Source organism: Rousettus aegyptiacus, unplaced genomic scaffold (genome assembly GCF_014176215.1).
Source record: "Rousettus aegyptiacus isolate mRouAeg1 unplaced genomic scaffold, mRouAeg1.p scaffold_m13_p_1, whole genome shotgun sequence".
Classification (NCBI taxonomy): Eukaryota; Metazoa; Chordata; class Mammalia; order Chiroptera; family Pteropodidae; genus Rousettus; species Rousettus aegyptiacus.
In genome coordinates this window covers 167,039,747-167,057,029 of record NW_023416284.1, presented here as the reverse complement: position 1 = coordinate 167,057,029, position 17,283 = coordinate 167,039,747, and the positions used below count along the sequence as shown (strand labels likewise).

The 17,283-nt window shown below is 31.4% G+C and overlaps 1 long non-coding RNA gene across 1 annotated transcript in view; it reads right to left on the bottom strand.

Annotated features, from left to right (window-relative positions):
- Window positions 1–369: 369 nt before the first annotated feature.
- LOC107503867 overlaps window positions 370–17,283 on the bottom strand; it is a 254,757-nt gene continuing 237,843 nt past the window's right edge. The window contains exon 5 of the long non-coding RNA XR_001595323.2: window positions 370–681. This is a non-coding gene — a long non-coding RNA (uncharacterized LOC107503867). The remainder of the gene's footprint in view (window positions 682–17,283) is intronic.

The window sequence follows — 17,283 nt, the reverse complement described above, 5'->3', positions numbered from 1 at the left end:
GATATAAGACATTTTAATTCAGAAAAGAAAATATAACAAGTCATATTCAAGGAATCTTATATTCTAGGAAGCACCTCTACTAAAGGCGAGTATATCATCAGCAGAAAAACATGTGTTATTTTTTCTTCTCTTTCTTGTCTTTTTTGGTTATCTTACTATATGACCTCAGAGAAGACATCAATCTTAAGAATAACAATCTTCTAAGCAATCAATTCTGCACATTTTATTAGTTATTTCATTTAAAGAAAATAAGTTAGTTCTCAGAATAAAAATTTCTAAAAGAAAGAAATTTCACAAGAGACACATTAGAAAAATATCAAAGAGGCAGAAAAATGAAGAAAAAAGAATTCTCTCTGTGCTTATAGGAATAAAACTTGCACCTCTTTTCCTGAGCTTTTTGCCACTTTAAAGTCAGTACATTATTGTTATCAAGGACAGAAGCCTTGATCATTTTCCTCTGGTGATTTTGGTAGTGTGTGTGACATAAAATATATTTTTCATCATTTTATTTGTATTTACCCTCTTAGCGATTCTTTTTGTATTTAGTTGTTTGAAGTATTTCAGGACAGAGTGAAGTCAAAGAAATTACTACTCACTATTTCTTCCTCCTGTCTTACTTCTCAGAGTTCTTCTCTAGTAACGAAATAGCTTCATGCCATTCGAGTACAGATAATCCTCAGCCTAAATAAAAACAAACAAACAAACAAACAAATAATAGATAGATAAATAAATAAATAAATAAGTCTTTCCTTTTCTTGATTAGAAACACTATTTCCCAATTTTATTGTTGTCATAGTATTACATTTCACTACTTGAGCTCCCAAGCAAACCAGGTGGGCTATGGCATGGATGAGTTAAAGAGACCACTGCATGCTTCTATGGCTTCCCATTAAGGATACTGGAAATATACTAAATCAATAGCAACGACATATCAGCAGAAGAGATAGGCAAATCTTCTTTTCTGCTGTAGCAGCTCCACTCTCTGCACTCTATCCTGATATTTTTAATTTATAAAAATCTAGAGCAACCCTCTTCACTTTCATCCAGGGAAAAACTGGGTTGAATTATTCAAAAGATAAATTGTCCTCACATATGACTATTGAAACAAAATTGGATCATTTTCCAAATTTCATTTTACTTGAATAGCCTTAGGTTAACAATGAAAATTTAAAATATGGCCTTGGCCTGACCTTTGCTTTCTTATTTCAGATGGTCATTGTGGAAGGTTTTAAATAAAAGATGATCATATTAACTGGGCCTTCTTCAAAGGTCAGCTAGTCTATTTGTCTGAATAGTTTTGTTATTTTAAGAGACAGTCATGTTTTCATTTTGGGGTCATCCACATGTATGTTTAAATAGTATTCATTGTTTAAAAATCTTGAGTCTATAGTTTTGTTTAGAAATACAAAACAGTTAGGAAACTCTAACATGAATATCCTGCATTCTTCGCTGTTATAGGAAGGAACCTAGGAAATGCAGATTGGACCCAAAATGAGACTTTGCTTATTTTTAAATTTTTTCTAGGACTATATCTACCCATATTAACAGCACTTCTTCATATACACTTACATGTAAGTTGAGACTCACACAATAAAGAACTGTTGCAACAAAGCCCGACCTGAAAATTAACTTCATTTTAAAGGAAATAGGACTGTGAATGGTGCTGGAGAGAAACATTTGACTTTAAAATACTTGGTTTGTGACTATTGACCAGAAATATTTATTCAGCGTCCCTGTGAGCATGAAGCTGTGGTAAGTTAAGTATTGTGTGGAGGAAGAGGTAGGGAAGAACATATTTAGCATGGTTTTCTGAAGAATTTCCTTGAAAAGAGAAAACATTACATAATTCTGCTTTTTAAGCAAAGAAAAAAAGCAAAATTATCTAACCGTAGTAATACTGTCTTAACTTAAGAATATTAAAATGCTGGTTTTACATATTTATTTCCAGGTAGGAAACATTGACCAATGCTGTTGTTTAACACAGAGATACACTGAGATGGTCCCTGCTCTCAAAAGGTAAACAATTCTGACAGCAGTGCCTTATCAACATCACAGGACTGTTATTTTCAGGTATATGAGCTCATCATCCATGTTTAAGGCTTGTATAACTGCGCTGTGAACCAGGTATGTACCTTCTTTATAAAAGTGAAGCAACCCAATCATTCTAAACCTATTTTACTTGATTTAAAAGAATCTGACATTATAAAGTGGAAATAAAAAAGAATTGTAATTATAAACTGTTTCAAAGTGCTTTCTGTGACTGCAAAAGTGGCCAGCCAGAGCAGTTACAACTAATTTTCAAATGACTTTATATCATATTCTTGTGTTCACACATATTCTGGGTCACTGGAAGAGAAACAAAATTTGTCAATTTTTTTAAAAATATATCTGTTTATATTTGGATTTAATTGCCTTTAAGTGAAATAAATTCTCCATTTTCAGGCAGCTATTCATTTATGGTATGTGCAAATATATTTAATTAAAAATAAAAAAAATACTTTAATATTAAACCAAAAATACAATAATTTCTTGCTTGCCATTCTCAAATTTTATATAACGTGTTTTTTTTTCTTTTTTTTTTATGACTAAAAAACAGGGCTCAGAGTAAGTAATCTGAGTTTTCTAATTTACACTAGAACAATATAAATGTTTGGTCCAAATTTTATTTCAATGCCATTATATGTGTTTGTATTAAACTCTATACATTTATATATATTTATAAAATCATTCAGTGTAAGTAACTCCATAATAAATTGCCATTCTGAAGAACAGTACTGTTAATCAGTTCAGAAAAGGTCATGCTTTGTTTGCTTGTTCTATAAATCATACACACATTTCTTTTAAGTGGCTTAAAGATGTGCAGTCTCGATTCCACTAAGCAAAGTAAATGCATATTTTTGAATGAAAATTTTCAACAGCTACAATGAAAGAAATGACACGATTTGCATTCTCCATAAATACAACTAATACTACCCTCAAGGACAAAAGTCAGCCTGCAAAAATGAAAATCAAAATGACTGGAAACAGAAGGCACACACTAAGTTAGTCATTGATTGATTTTTTTTGGGAAGGTCCCAGGAAAAAGCTGACATTGATTTATCTTTTAATCTAACAGAATAACAACAAATCTTAAAGCAATCAGTTTTAATGGTCTTAATAACTCCAATCAAATTTTTCACCTTCCACATTAATATAGGAGGTTGGCTTCATATTTATTCATCGGATTTGTCAAATAAATATCACTGTTTGCCAAACTAACCCTTGGTCCTTCAGTTCTAATAGATGCTATCAGCATTTCATTTTTAATTACCCTCCCCTCATAATTAAGGTGACAAGAAGTCCTAGTTTTCCAGGCATGGTCATAGTCCTGGTTTATGCTTTTTGTACTGGCCTAATTTTTAAGAAAGTCTCTCCATTTTCTAAAGTGTCCTGGTTTGAAAGATCAGGCATGTGGCCAGCATGCCCATAACTGCTTTTATTATTCCCTGTTTCTTTAGGGGCTGTTAAATCTAAAAGTCTTCTTTAAGATCAGTATGAGCAAATATATGAAAGGACCATGACTTAAATCTATCTGATATTTTCTCACCTATCCAAAGAAAGATATTTTCTTCAGCTACATCACATGTCTGAGCTCTCAAAAATAGTAGCCTAGCAAGATAAAACTTTGCTGGCAGGCTGCTCTATAAGCTTTTCTTTTCAAGGACTCCTCGAAAAAAATTTTTTTTTTTTTTTTTGTCCTGACAATAGCAGAAACTGAGATGGTCCTTGTGAGTGACTTTACAATGAAAAGCTGCTTGATTTGGTTTATTTGACCTGAACATTCTTAATATAAACTTTAAATGTGTAAAGTTGTGATGTGATAAAAACTTATCACTGTTTCTTAATATTGACTACATTTTGCATTGGTTTAATGTTCCATAACCACAGGAATTCTACTGGTGAAGAAAATGGTGATAACACAGGAATCTTCAGGACGCAAATGGAGTTACACTAGGCTTTTACCATCAAGGTAATGGTTCTACATGGAAATGTGCTACAAGGGCCACCTGAAGCTCTCCATGGGGCGATGGCAGGTGATTAAAATGGACAGATGGACAGGAGGGTGTGCTCAATGGTTACAAGACAAGGTTGCTACTTAGAGAAATCAATGCCACAGCAAAACTACAGAGTGTCCAACCGAAAGGATTTCTCATTTAGCTAGACTGTAAATTTGATCTGTGCAACATTTACTTTCTTTATTTAGCTCAGGATTAAAAACGGAACACCCAAAAAGGCCACATAGGATAAAGAGACTGCCTTCAAAGGGATGAACTTTTCCCAGTAGATATAAATAGATTGTTGTTTTGATTCATTTAAAAGGTCAATAGTCAAATGTTTTGTTTCTTTTTCTCTCGCTCTTATTTCTCTCCATCTCTTCTTCAAACGTTGAGGCATGCGTGAGAAAAATAAATTAAATCAACAATCTAATCCAGCCTTGGTGCTAACAACAAAACACAAATTGAGAATTAAATTTTTGAGGTTTTAAAATGTAAGTACCACATGCATTTTAGATAAGTCAAGTCATTTTCATTTAACTAAAATATACTTAAAATAATTTCAAAATTAAGGAGATGACGAACTCAAAAGCCTTCTCTCACCATAAAAATTTGAAAAATTATGTTAGCAACTTTCGCCTTCTAAGATCATAAACACATAAAACCTTTAATTTGAAGTATTCTGCAATTCTAGTTAAATTGTACATAAAGGCTCTAACATATTACTAATAGCTAATAATCATCAGGTTTTACCAGGTTCACACAGCCAATCTTGAGGCGCTAATAGACTTTAGTGGGGAAATCAGTCCTCAGTTAAATAAATCAATCATTAGGTTCGAAGTAGAATATTTGAGATAGACACAGTTTAAAATGGATAATCTTATGTATAGCCTAAAATATTGTTCAAGTGAATGGTATAAATATTATCTGAATATTATGTCGGTTAAGATGACCAATGCCAAAAAAAGAAAAATATATAGTCTACAAATTTGAGTTGCAGACACATGCATAAAGCAACAAATAATGATTCCAGGCATACCTACCCTAACATCTGATAAGCCCCCAATATCATGACATGACCTATGTCTTAAATAATTGCATTTAATATTTAACAAGTATTTAATAAAGATTATCGGGCATTATATTGGGCACTGGGATTATGCCAGCAGCAAAGATACCGTCCTTCTCATTGATGGATTTACTGAGTTTTAGCAGGTAGGATAATGAATCAAAATGAGTTATCCCTATGGAGATGACACCCACACTGAGGCCCAAGGTAAAGAAGAGAGTCATATCATAGATGAGTGTTCATGACAGGGCAAATGAAGTGTACAATTTCCCAGAGGTCCAACAGACCATTATAGTTACAGAAAACGATCTATACCTCGCTTCTACTGCAGCTCAGAGCAAAAACTGTAACATAAAATAGGTCCTAAGTTTGAATTAAATTGTGAGAATTTTTTTTTTTTAAGTACAAGTACCCTCTAAGTTATACGGGCATTTTTAAATTATCACTATTCTATTCTGTCCTGGAGAGTGACATTTCCAAACTTCTCTCATTTGCTTGCCCCTCTCTGAAGTTACTTTGCTTCCTTGGATACCTCTACAAACCACAAATAGCCTTCTGAATGTCTCATAGAAGTCCCAAACTTGACAGATCTAAAAACTTGGCTCTAGATCTATTACTCCAAACCTGGTCCTTCCCTTGCATCCTGTATGTTTATGAAGGCAACCTATATTCATCCTGAATCCAAGCAGAACCAAGTGATCTTCCTACTCCCTTCCCTCTCTTATCTTGCCACATCATCGAATCATCAAATCCTCTCAATTCTACCTCCTAAATATCTCTAACTAGGTCTCATTTTCTGCATCCCCATTGACAACATTGGTTCAACCCTAGTGTCAATGATTTCTTCCTAACATTTAATTTTGGCCTATTATCTTGCAAACTGCCCTTTCAGAATGATCTTTCTAAAATGTAAAGTTGTCAAGTTACTCCCTTGGTGACAGGCTCTAGTGGCTGTGCATGATCTAGAGGATGTTATGCAGCCTCCATGATCGGGACACCCTGGGGCATCAAAACACTGTTGTTTTGTACACCGAGATCCCTTTGCCTAGAATCTACCCCATAGTGGGTGAAAGCTCTTCACATACTTCTATCATAACACTGATCACACTCATTTTGTAATTTAAAGATTTAAAAGTGTATTAATATAATGCAAAAATATTTTTAAAAATAGAGAAAAATGCAATGCTAATGAACCTAACAACCAGACTACCTTAATTTCAGTATTTTGCTATATTTTGTTTGGGATTTGTATTAGTCTGAGTTCTCCAGAGAGTATTTCTACTGGCCTCTGCTTAATGGCAGGTTGTGTCCTCCACATACCACCATGTTAATTTAATATCCCAGCTTGAGGTTTCCCTGACTAAATGAGTAGTATAAATTTGAACACCAGACTTATATGAGAGCAGGTTGATAACAATAAATTTTCTGTAAAGTGTTTTGTTAATTATGTTTATTTTCTTGCATATTGGTGTGCAATTACTTAACCATCATTTGTTGATGAACAAGTGTCTGTTTAAATATTTTTACTCATTTCTATTTTTGAATTTGAGAGATTCCTTTATATATGCTGGTATAAGTCATTTATCAGATTTATGATTTATAAATATTTTCTCCCAATCTGTAGTTTCTCCGTCTATTCTTTTAACAATGTCATTCAAAGAGCAGAAGTTTTTTATAAAGTCAGGTTTAGTAATCTGTTCTTTTATGACTCATACCTGTGGGATCATATCTAATAAATCTTTACATAAGCTAAGATCATATTTCTACTTCTAGAAGTTTTATAATTTTAAGTTTTACATTTAGACTAGTGATATGTTTATTCTTGTATATAGTGCAAAGATTAAAATGAAGTTATTTTCTTACATATTGATGTGCAATTACTTAACCATCATTTGTTGACAAACAATAGTTAAACCTCTTTCTGGTGATGTGAAACTTTTATAATGGAAATTAAGGAGAACATTGTTTGCTGTACGTTGTTTCTGTCACATTACAGGAACACCTGCTAGAGGATGTCTCTTCCATTATATAAGATATATGTAGAGCTAAGAATTGTCAATAAAAGTTATGTTCCTCCCAGAGAAGATCATGGAGGAGTCTATGTTAGAGGAATTTGAATTTGCAAAATTGTCTTCTGTAATCAGTGCTACATGTGGTTATTTCATTGTAAATTCAAAAGACTAATTCTACATCATTTTTAGAATAAAACATATTAATAAAATATAAATGATATGTCATTTCCATTTAAAATTAAAATCAAGTACTTTGCAAAACAGGTGCTTTGTTTTCTGCATCTTACTCTAATTATATTTGTTTTCTATTATATTGATCCGAAGAAGATTGGAACTAGTATCACAATTTTTTTTTCTTCACATACCAACATCTACACTTTACAGACCAGAGGCTATTTGGCCTACAATTCATCCATGTTAAAAAAATATATATATAATGTGTCTCAGAGATGTTAAACTGCCAAAGTTATACAAACAGTTACTTATAAAGATTAAAAGCCAAGTGTCTTATTTCTACTTTTAATTTGCTTCTTTTTCCCCAGTTTTATTGAGATATAATAGTGTATAAGTTTGAAGTGTACGACATGATGATTTGATACACCTATATATTGTAAAATGATTACTACAATATGGTTATTAACACTTACATCACCTTACATAATTGCTGTGTAGCAGGGATGGGGAGTATGGTGAGAACATTTAAAATCTACTCTTTTAGCAGCTTTCAAGTTCATAATAATGTATTGTTAACTGTAGTCTCCATGCTGTATATTAGATACCCATGCTGTCACAAATAACAGGATTTCCTCCCCCCCCTTTTTTTTTAATAGCTGAACAATATTCCATTGTATGCATGTATCCCACATATTCTTTGCCCTTTCATGGATGGACACTTAGGTTGTTTCCATGTCTTAGCTATTGTAAATAATGCTCCAACTAACATGGAGATTTAGGTATCTCTTCGAGATAGTAATTTTATTTCTTTTGAATATTTCTTTTGGTGGGATTGCTGGATCCTATGTCAGTGCTATTTTTAATTTTGTGAGGAACACTCCTACTCTTTTCCATAAAGGCTGCAACAATTCTATTTTCCTTATACTACTTTTACAATCTAATGAAGTGTATTTAGTTCTCCACTACTTTTTTAAGCAAAAATTCAGAGAAAGAAACAGCTGAAGATATTGGCTCATGAAGATTTTCTCAATATTCCTGAACTTTAAAATAAAATAAAATTGCATTTGTTCTAAAAATTTAATTATCTATGTTATTATTAAACCTCCTTTTTGGTTATTGTAAATTAGGTTTACTATAAATTTTAATATATTCAATTTAAAATTTAATAATTAAGTATTAATTATGTAAAGTGTGTGTTTCAAACAAAACATTACTTTCACTTTATTAAGAAAGATACTATCAAATTAATAAGCAAATCAAAATGTGTTTTTTAAAGATTCAGATTATTTATTAGAAAAAATTTAAATACTCAGTTATGGTAGATTTCTTACACTCTAATAATTATACTTATTTAAATTGATATGAATGATAAAATTCTGATATTTGTTTATTATGTGCAAAATTCTCCTTAAGGAACTAGAAGCCAATATAAATAATAATATAAGATATATACCTAAGCAACTTAGTTCAAAGGACAGATGAAGCAATTTCACAAAACACAGATTTGCAATACAACACAGTTGGTAGCAAAAAAATATATATATTTATATATATAAATATTATATATAAATATTATATATTATATATATAAATATATATATTTATTTATAAAAAATAAATATATATATATGGAGAGGAGCCATGTTATGGAAGCTTCAAAAAGGGAAATTAATGAAGATTTCATAATATATTTCTAATTACTGTTCAAAGAGTATTGGACCTAGAAAAAAGAGCTCATGTTAGCTACCTTTATAAGAGATTAGCATATAAAGCCAAGAGCCAAATGTATTTCTTTACAGAGGATAGGCTATTAAATTATCAGAATCTTATTAACTTTTCCTCAAGGCACATTGTTTCTTCATTTTAAAGTAACTGATAAACTAACATTAATCTAAAAGCTATGTGCTGCACATAGAATCAGAGGAAAGAGAGGTAAATCAAAAGATCAAGGAAACATCTTATTAGACATCCTTGCCCCCCTCGACTCAACTTTCTAGTTATCAAGCAACATTTTTATCCCTTTGACTCAATTTCTTTAACTGGTTAAAAACAAGTGTTTCCTTTTCTGAAGTTAGGTTTCCTACATTTCAAAGTCAACTATTCCTTTCTAAGTCAATATAATCTTATAAAAAAAAACCCTTTCTAGGAATATTGGACTTTTATATAAAAGATTTTTAGAATTGGAAAACCATTTAATTACATACATTATGGGCAATAAAAACAACCCATAGATATATTTGTGTGAATGTGCCTTGTGAATAACTTACAGTGATTTTTTAAACTACCATTTGACCTCTTCATTCCTCAGTATATTCCCAGTCTGTTTACACTTGCCCGTGAGTGCTAATGAAATATGACTTATTTTTACTATTGGTCAAAAACAGAGAAAATAAATCTAAACCAAAGATAAAAATAGTTTTATATTCCAAAGCCAAAAAACGTTACCTTCTCTATTTTTTTTTCTGCATTTACATACAGTATTCCTATTGCTTATCTGAATCAAATATTAAACTATACTTATTTTGAGGGGCTTAATGATGATCAAAAGAGCCTTAGAAGAGTTTAAAAAAGGAATCATAGAGCACTGTGTTAGGAGCTCTGGGCTCATGAATAGGCTTCCTGAGTTCAAATAAAAGTTAAGAGATTATCTAATCGCCATATACCTTGGATGAAATTAGAGAGCTACCAAATCTCTCTAATGGCAGTTTCTTTATCTGTTAAATTGAGATAATACTAACACCTCTATCATTGGAATTATTAAGATGAATAGAATAATATATATTGAGGTTTTAGTAAACAATCAATAAATGTAAGCTATGATCATTAAAAATCCATTTACACAAAATTCTAAAAATTTACTATAAATTTCACATATTAAGCTATTTCTTTAAAGACTTAAAGACAATATATTCATATGGTTATTTATTATTGAACTCTATAGTGTTTATAAAAAATATGCTTCTTTTATAGTACAATACTTTATCTATAAATAAAGCAGAATCCAGGTATAAATTTCTAACTGACTTTGATCATATAGTCACTAACTCAAATAAAGATTAATGGTAAGCCATGGAAAGAAAATATGAGTAAACAATATACCCTGAAATTGCGCTAATTACTTTGTAAAAATAGAATTTATATTTGAAGTTGTAACACATATTTGTAAAAATGAGGCACAAAGCATTCAAGCACCTACACCATGTTGCATATTGATGGATTACAAAATCACTATGCAGAAAAGAAACAAAACATGTTGCCAAAGCCTAATACTTAATGTCTTCTCCTAAAGAAATGCAATCCCCAGCATTGAGTATTTAGATACATAGCTTAGTTATAGAATAATCTTCAATTGGGCAAAAAATGTAAGCTCTTGGAAAATAATTAAGGGTAAAGCAACATGAAAACAAAGAGAGGAGAAGTCAGAGAGAGAGAGAGAGAAATGAAAGTAGTTCACTTAACCCTTCCTTTCAAAGACCACCAAATCAATATTCCTGCAATTCTTTAATCACCAGGGTAGATGTTTTAGAATACAAAATACAATATTTTTAACAGTGTCTCTTAAGAAAATTATGTGTGCATTCCTTTAATTCATTTGGCAAAGCGAAACTATACTGCTGATGACACTGTATACAAATATAGAATCACAATGTTGTACACCTGAAACTAATATAATATTGTATGTTAACTGTATTTTAATAATAAAAAAGGTATTATCTGTCAAACCATTTTTCCATTCCTTTTCTTCTGTGGAGCAATTTGTTCTCCAGTTTAATGGCAGAGAATCTACCTTTACAAGGAAATATTTTAAATAACAGGAATTATTTATTATTTTTCTGGACATTGTTAGACATCAACGATAACTTTTGATTTTAATAGAATAGTGAATAAAGTTTTATTTGCTACCAGAAACTTAATCTCACTAAGAAACTAGTAGTTAAATGTATTATATAGTCCGTCCTGTCCTGATCAAGCAGAAATAACACCTATTTCCACAGAGTCCCCAGAGCTATGCCTGGGCATTACCAAAAGTAGGCCTCAGTGAAGTCCACCAGGCAGGCAGTTTTTCAACATCAATTTGCAGCTGAAATCCACAGTACACTTCTACTTTCTCCTTCATGTGTGACAAGCACTACCCTTGAAGCTGTCTGGAGGATTTACCAATATCCCTGCCCACAGGAACCATCATGAAAATACCAAATTCCATTCCCACAAGACTGTTCTTACTGTATGCTTTCAAAACAAGCAGCAGTCAGAGGTAGGAGCAATATCTGTCTCCATGCAGACTACTGTGGAATTTTGAATAGCCAATGAGACCCGAGATTTGTATTTCAAAAACATATCATTTATAGCCTCATTTAGTTTTACAGCAGCCCTCTGAGGTTATAGACAGGTTGAAGAAATAAAGAAATTATGTGTATTTTAACTAATAAGTCACAGTGCAGGGACTCAAGCCCATGTCTACTATTTCCAAAGTTTGTGTTGTTTTTTACTTTTGAATAAACTAAAATTTATTAGTAGATTAACTCTTTTTTTATTTGCATTTTAACAAAATTGCCTAAGAAAAATTAATAGACATTGATAATTTCGAATAATATAAATTCATCACAATATGAATTAAAATTTCTTAAGAAAAATATTTTGATACCAACAATTGATAACTGTTTGGTCAACATAGGATTTATAATATGCAAATATGCCAACATTTAAAAAATAATTTTCTACAATTTCTTAATGTTCAAAGAAGTGAATAATTTTAAACAACTATAAATATTTAAAATACTTTATTAAATTAAATAATTTCAACAAATCTAATCATTGTAAATTATTTAAAATGCACATAACATAAATAATAACTTTCCATCGTAAAATACATGGAAAACTCAGAAAAATGAACTAAACTTTTTATGAAGCACTTCTACACTGTAATAAAGAATATAGAAATAGTTATACTAATTAATAAGATCAAAGAGATATTAAACTTTAGGAGACTATCAGTAAAACAAACATACAGAAAAGATATTAAAATAAAGAGAGAAACCTTGTGCCATATCTCATTTTATTAATTTGTAATTTATAGAAGGAGTGGAATATTAGAATTACTTCCAGTTTATAGATATTACATATTGTGGGCACCTGTTACTATGTATGACACATAAAATGGGTTGTTTAAAATCATGACAAATTGAAAACTAAAAATACTTCCCCCCATGAATATACTAGAAAAAAGAGGGGAGAGAGAAAAGAAAGTGAGCCACATTTATTGTAAATAACTGGGTAGGCAGCTGCATCTTTATAGCAATGGACAGGAAGTATAACCTGTCCCCAGATAAGTCTCCCCTTTAGCTTATCATATGGTCTGAAACCCCGCTATTAGAAATTTATGCTCCTGGGCTTTAAAGGTCTGAAATATATTTTCTTATTTAAATAGAAATATAATTGAATGTAACAATTCAGCCCTTATTAGATTTTTACAGGCAGGTCAGATTATTTAGTGAAGACCCAGTCAAGTGACAAAGGACATAGTATATCAATTAGAAATGACACTGACCTGAGAAGCAAGTAAATGAATAGTAAGTATGTGATACAGTTTAACTATCACCTCAAGTCCATCCTCTGAGTTCAATCAATGTATCAATACTATAGAATGTGTACAGTTTGAAAGTCAACATGCTAATACTGATCTAGATCTAGAAAAACAAGGAAATAGCATGTCTTCCCAAAGAATTTATTTTCTTGGAAAAATAAGACTTGTATATCTGAAAACACACACACACACACACACACACACACACACACACACACACACATACACACACAACTAGGCATTAACTAGTTAATTATACCACTGCGCATGGACAGTAATGTCTTATAAGTATTAAAAGGCATATTTTATTTGCATCCAGCTGGACACCTCATCATAAAGGAGAGAAACAAAAGTGATCCAGTGTGCATTCAATTAATTTCAATTATATTAAATGAAATTATTTTGTATGATCTAGAAAATTATACATCTACATATCTATCTATATAGATATAGATACTAAGATATATACATAGATTTAGTGTAAATACTTAGATATAGAAAATAACAGTTGTGCATCCACAATAATTTCTATATAATCATGTTATTTCAAGGTCAGAAAGGTTCTTCTAAAACCATGATGGCCTAGACATGCCTTTCTGATTTTGGGCTAGAATAAAATGACCTCCAAGGTCCTCTTGCCCGGGTAAATGTGATTCCTGAAAGACTATGTGGGTCTTGCTTTTCTCAGGCTTTTCAACGTGTTCTCTGTCTTCCTATTGGATGCTGCTTTAGTTTTAACATGTTTCCCAAATGAAACTTGCTTATAGGTACCCATTGATAAATGTTATTACCACTGTTATCTATAAATGTCTTGGTCTGGCATGCTTTTGAAACTGATAAAATAGTTGCTTATAGATCAAAGTAGTAAAAAGGTGAAACAGCACCCTAGATAGCTCAAAATTGTACTGGCAACTTTCTATTCTGCTATCTCACAATAGGTATAAATCGCTGCCATTTAGTTTAATCAAATCCCATTGAAATATACATTGTATAGTTTCAGAGATGTGATATGTCTTATGAAATTGAAACATTTCAGGTCTGATTTGATCACTTTAAGTGGAAAATCAGTAATCACAAAAGCAAAGCAAAATTAAATTGATCACTAGGACATGTTTTTTTTTTAAATGAACAAAATGATCACTAGTCAAAATAGCTGATTTCCAAAGCCAAACTAAACTGAAAATTGTTCTGGCAAATTGTTCTTGCTTTTGTTGTTGTTATTGTGTTTTGTTTTCTCTTATTTGTTAATCCTCCAGCTAGCTTTCCCTACACTCCCAAAACTTTCTCTCTCTAGTTGAAAATATTCAGAATTCAAATTATGTGTAAACAAAGCTCTCAGTTGATTTTCATGGTACTGAATTCCTTGTGGGAGAATATTAGGCCTGCTATTGCTTTTATGTATTCCAGCACTAAAGGACATGGCATGGACTTCTTCCTGGTAGGAATGCATCACCTAGACATGATCAAGTACCTACAAATTATGGACATAACAACTTAGATTCTCAGTGAGTTCACATGAAGTACTGACAGAGGAGATTCACCCTTACACTTCCTTAACGTGAAGAAATAAGTTTGTTGGGCACTAACTTTATAATTCTGAAAATTCTAGGGTTTATAAAAAAGTTATTATAAAACTTTCTATTTGCTATATAACTACCTAATTCAACACATTATTTTCTACCTAAATTGTGCTGTTTTTATTGACAAGTTTTGTTTCAGTAGAGCTTCCTGTAAAAAAAAAAAAAATCATGGAATAATAAGGAAAAGTAGGAGAGAAAAGATGTATTTTAAAAAATGTTAAATCCTCATATAGTATTAATATACTGCCAAGCTTAAAACCAGAATAGAGGCTCAGGTGGAGAAAAGAACATAAATATTGGGGTCAGGGGAAGAGAGAATGAGAGATGGAGAGAGAAAAGAGAGAAAAGGATTTATTTTTTTGTTTTATCTTGCTGTTATTGTTTTTTTCTTATTTTAAATAGCAGGCCCTTGAACGTAATTTTAGCCACAAAGAAAAAATAGAGAGGATGAAACCATAGGACAAAGAAGGTACTATTGATCGAGCTATGTACCTGAAAGATAAACAGCAATGCATCGGGAAATCAATTGGAATGATTGGTCTTGAGAAGGAGAATGAACACTCTTCTGACCAAAAGGGAAGGAGCAATATGAAAATTATGAATGGGCAAAGGCCATGAATTTAAAGAGGTTCAGTTTGACAGTTACATTTTATTAAGTAATCAAAGGCAAATTCAAGTGGTAAAAAAATAGAGGTAAAAGTAATTTTAGAAGCCTTTAGATGAGTAGTAAAAATATAAAATAGCTGTTGAAAGAAAAGGGAATAGGATATGAATGAGATTAAAAATCTTACATAATAAGCCATATTGATATTTCAAGAGAAAAGATAATAAATTAAAATAAATATATCCATGTAAAAGTAATATAATCAATGTTAATGACCAAGTAAATATTTTGGTACTAGAACTGCCTAAATATTAGAAGAGGATGGAAAAACAAAAATAAAGCTACTTACAGAAAAAGACATTCTCAAAATTTGAACCAAGCGTATTTGCAGTTTTTTGTTGTTGTTAACATATAACAAGAAAATAATTTTAACAGTGAGAAAAACATAGAACTTGGACTGAGAAAACCTGGTACTTTTACGTATTTTTTATTTTCATAGTTTTATAGTCAAGTCCGTTATATAAATGTCAGGGTTTTTAAGCTATAAAATTAATAAAATGTCTGCTCTTTAGCCACTAAATAAAGTTATGAAGAAGAATGCCACAGTCTATACCAATATTTCACAAAACCTAAGAGGAAAATTTCCTGTGGGCTCGTTTTAGGGTTACAACTAATTTGATATTAACCTTTGTAGTTACCCTTTTTAATGTGTAGCTTTGCACATTATGACAAATCAAGATATCAACTAGATCTGTCACTCCAAAACATCCCCATCTTCCTCTTTGTAGTCATTCCTCCTCCCCCGTCCCTCAGCACCTACAACCCCTGATTTGTTTTCTTTCCCTATAATTTTGCCTTGGCAATAATATCATAAAAATGGAATCAGTCATATATATCTTCTTAAGTCTGACTTAGTTTACTTGGCATAATACATTTGAAATTCATCCATCTTGTAGGGTGTATCAGTAGTTCATTCTTTTCATTGCTTAGTAATATTCCATTGTATGGATGTACTATCTATTGTCTGTTGATCTATTCTCCAGTTGTGGGGCATCCGGATTACCTCTAGTTTTTGGAAATAAAACTAATATAAATATTTGCGTGAAGTTTTTTACATGAAAGTAGATTTTCTATTTATTTATTTATCCATTAATCCATTTTTTGTAGGATTCTTTTTTTCACTTCCTACTTAGAAATAGGAACCCTTGATCATACGGCAAGTGTATGTGTAAATTTATAAGAAACTATCGAACTATGTTCTAAAGTAGCTTTACCGTTTACAATCCCATTAATAATATATTAAAGTCCCAGTTGCTCTGTACTTTGTAAGTTCTTGTACTGTTAGTTTTATTTTTTAGAGCCATTCTTATAGTATGTCATGCTATGTCAGTTACAGTGGTAAGTACACTTTTAAAGCTAGATCTATAAGCTCAAACTACTCCAGTTAATGCAGAAAAGGTATCAGAAATATTCAATGAGGTAAATATATCCAGGGGCAAGCAAAATGGTAATGATGCCTCTTGAAACATGACTTGATTGTCACTGAGACCCAGCTTTTCTGTAGTTGTTCCTTCATGGATAAGGCACTTATGTCAAAGGACTAAAGTTATCATGCCTGAAATAGAGTTTAGTTCCTCCTTAGATCAGCTGAGAAAAACAATGGTTTCATGTAATATTGAGAGAAAAAAATGTAATAAGCATATAGAAATTAAGAAACATTTATAGCCAAAATTCAGTAAGTTCTACAAAATAAGTTCTGCTTATTTATAAAATTCAACAAGTACAAACTACCACTGAACATAAACATTAATTATGACTCCTATCTCATTTCACAAGTGAGATAATTATACCATATTTTTTAGAATATTCTCTTACATAGTAAACACACTCTCTTGTTCGCCTTACATCTGAACATGATACATGCACCTGCACAGCTTTAAAAAGTACCTCCTATACATCTCCTTTGTAGATGCTGATACAAAGAGGAACTTTTGTATGGAATTGTCCCAGAAGGCAAGTTACAATGATTTCAGAGGGTCAAATATGGGAGGACAAAGGAGAAAATAACAAAGTAATCAGTCCTTTGTTAGTCTCTTGGTATAACCTCAAGAATTTATTATGCCTCAGTGGCATACTTAACTCCAATACTTCCTAATTCAAGATCTGTGTTACCGAATTTATAGGTGCCTGATTTTTAATCTCATGTCCATGGATTTTAGAAAGTTC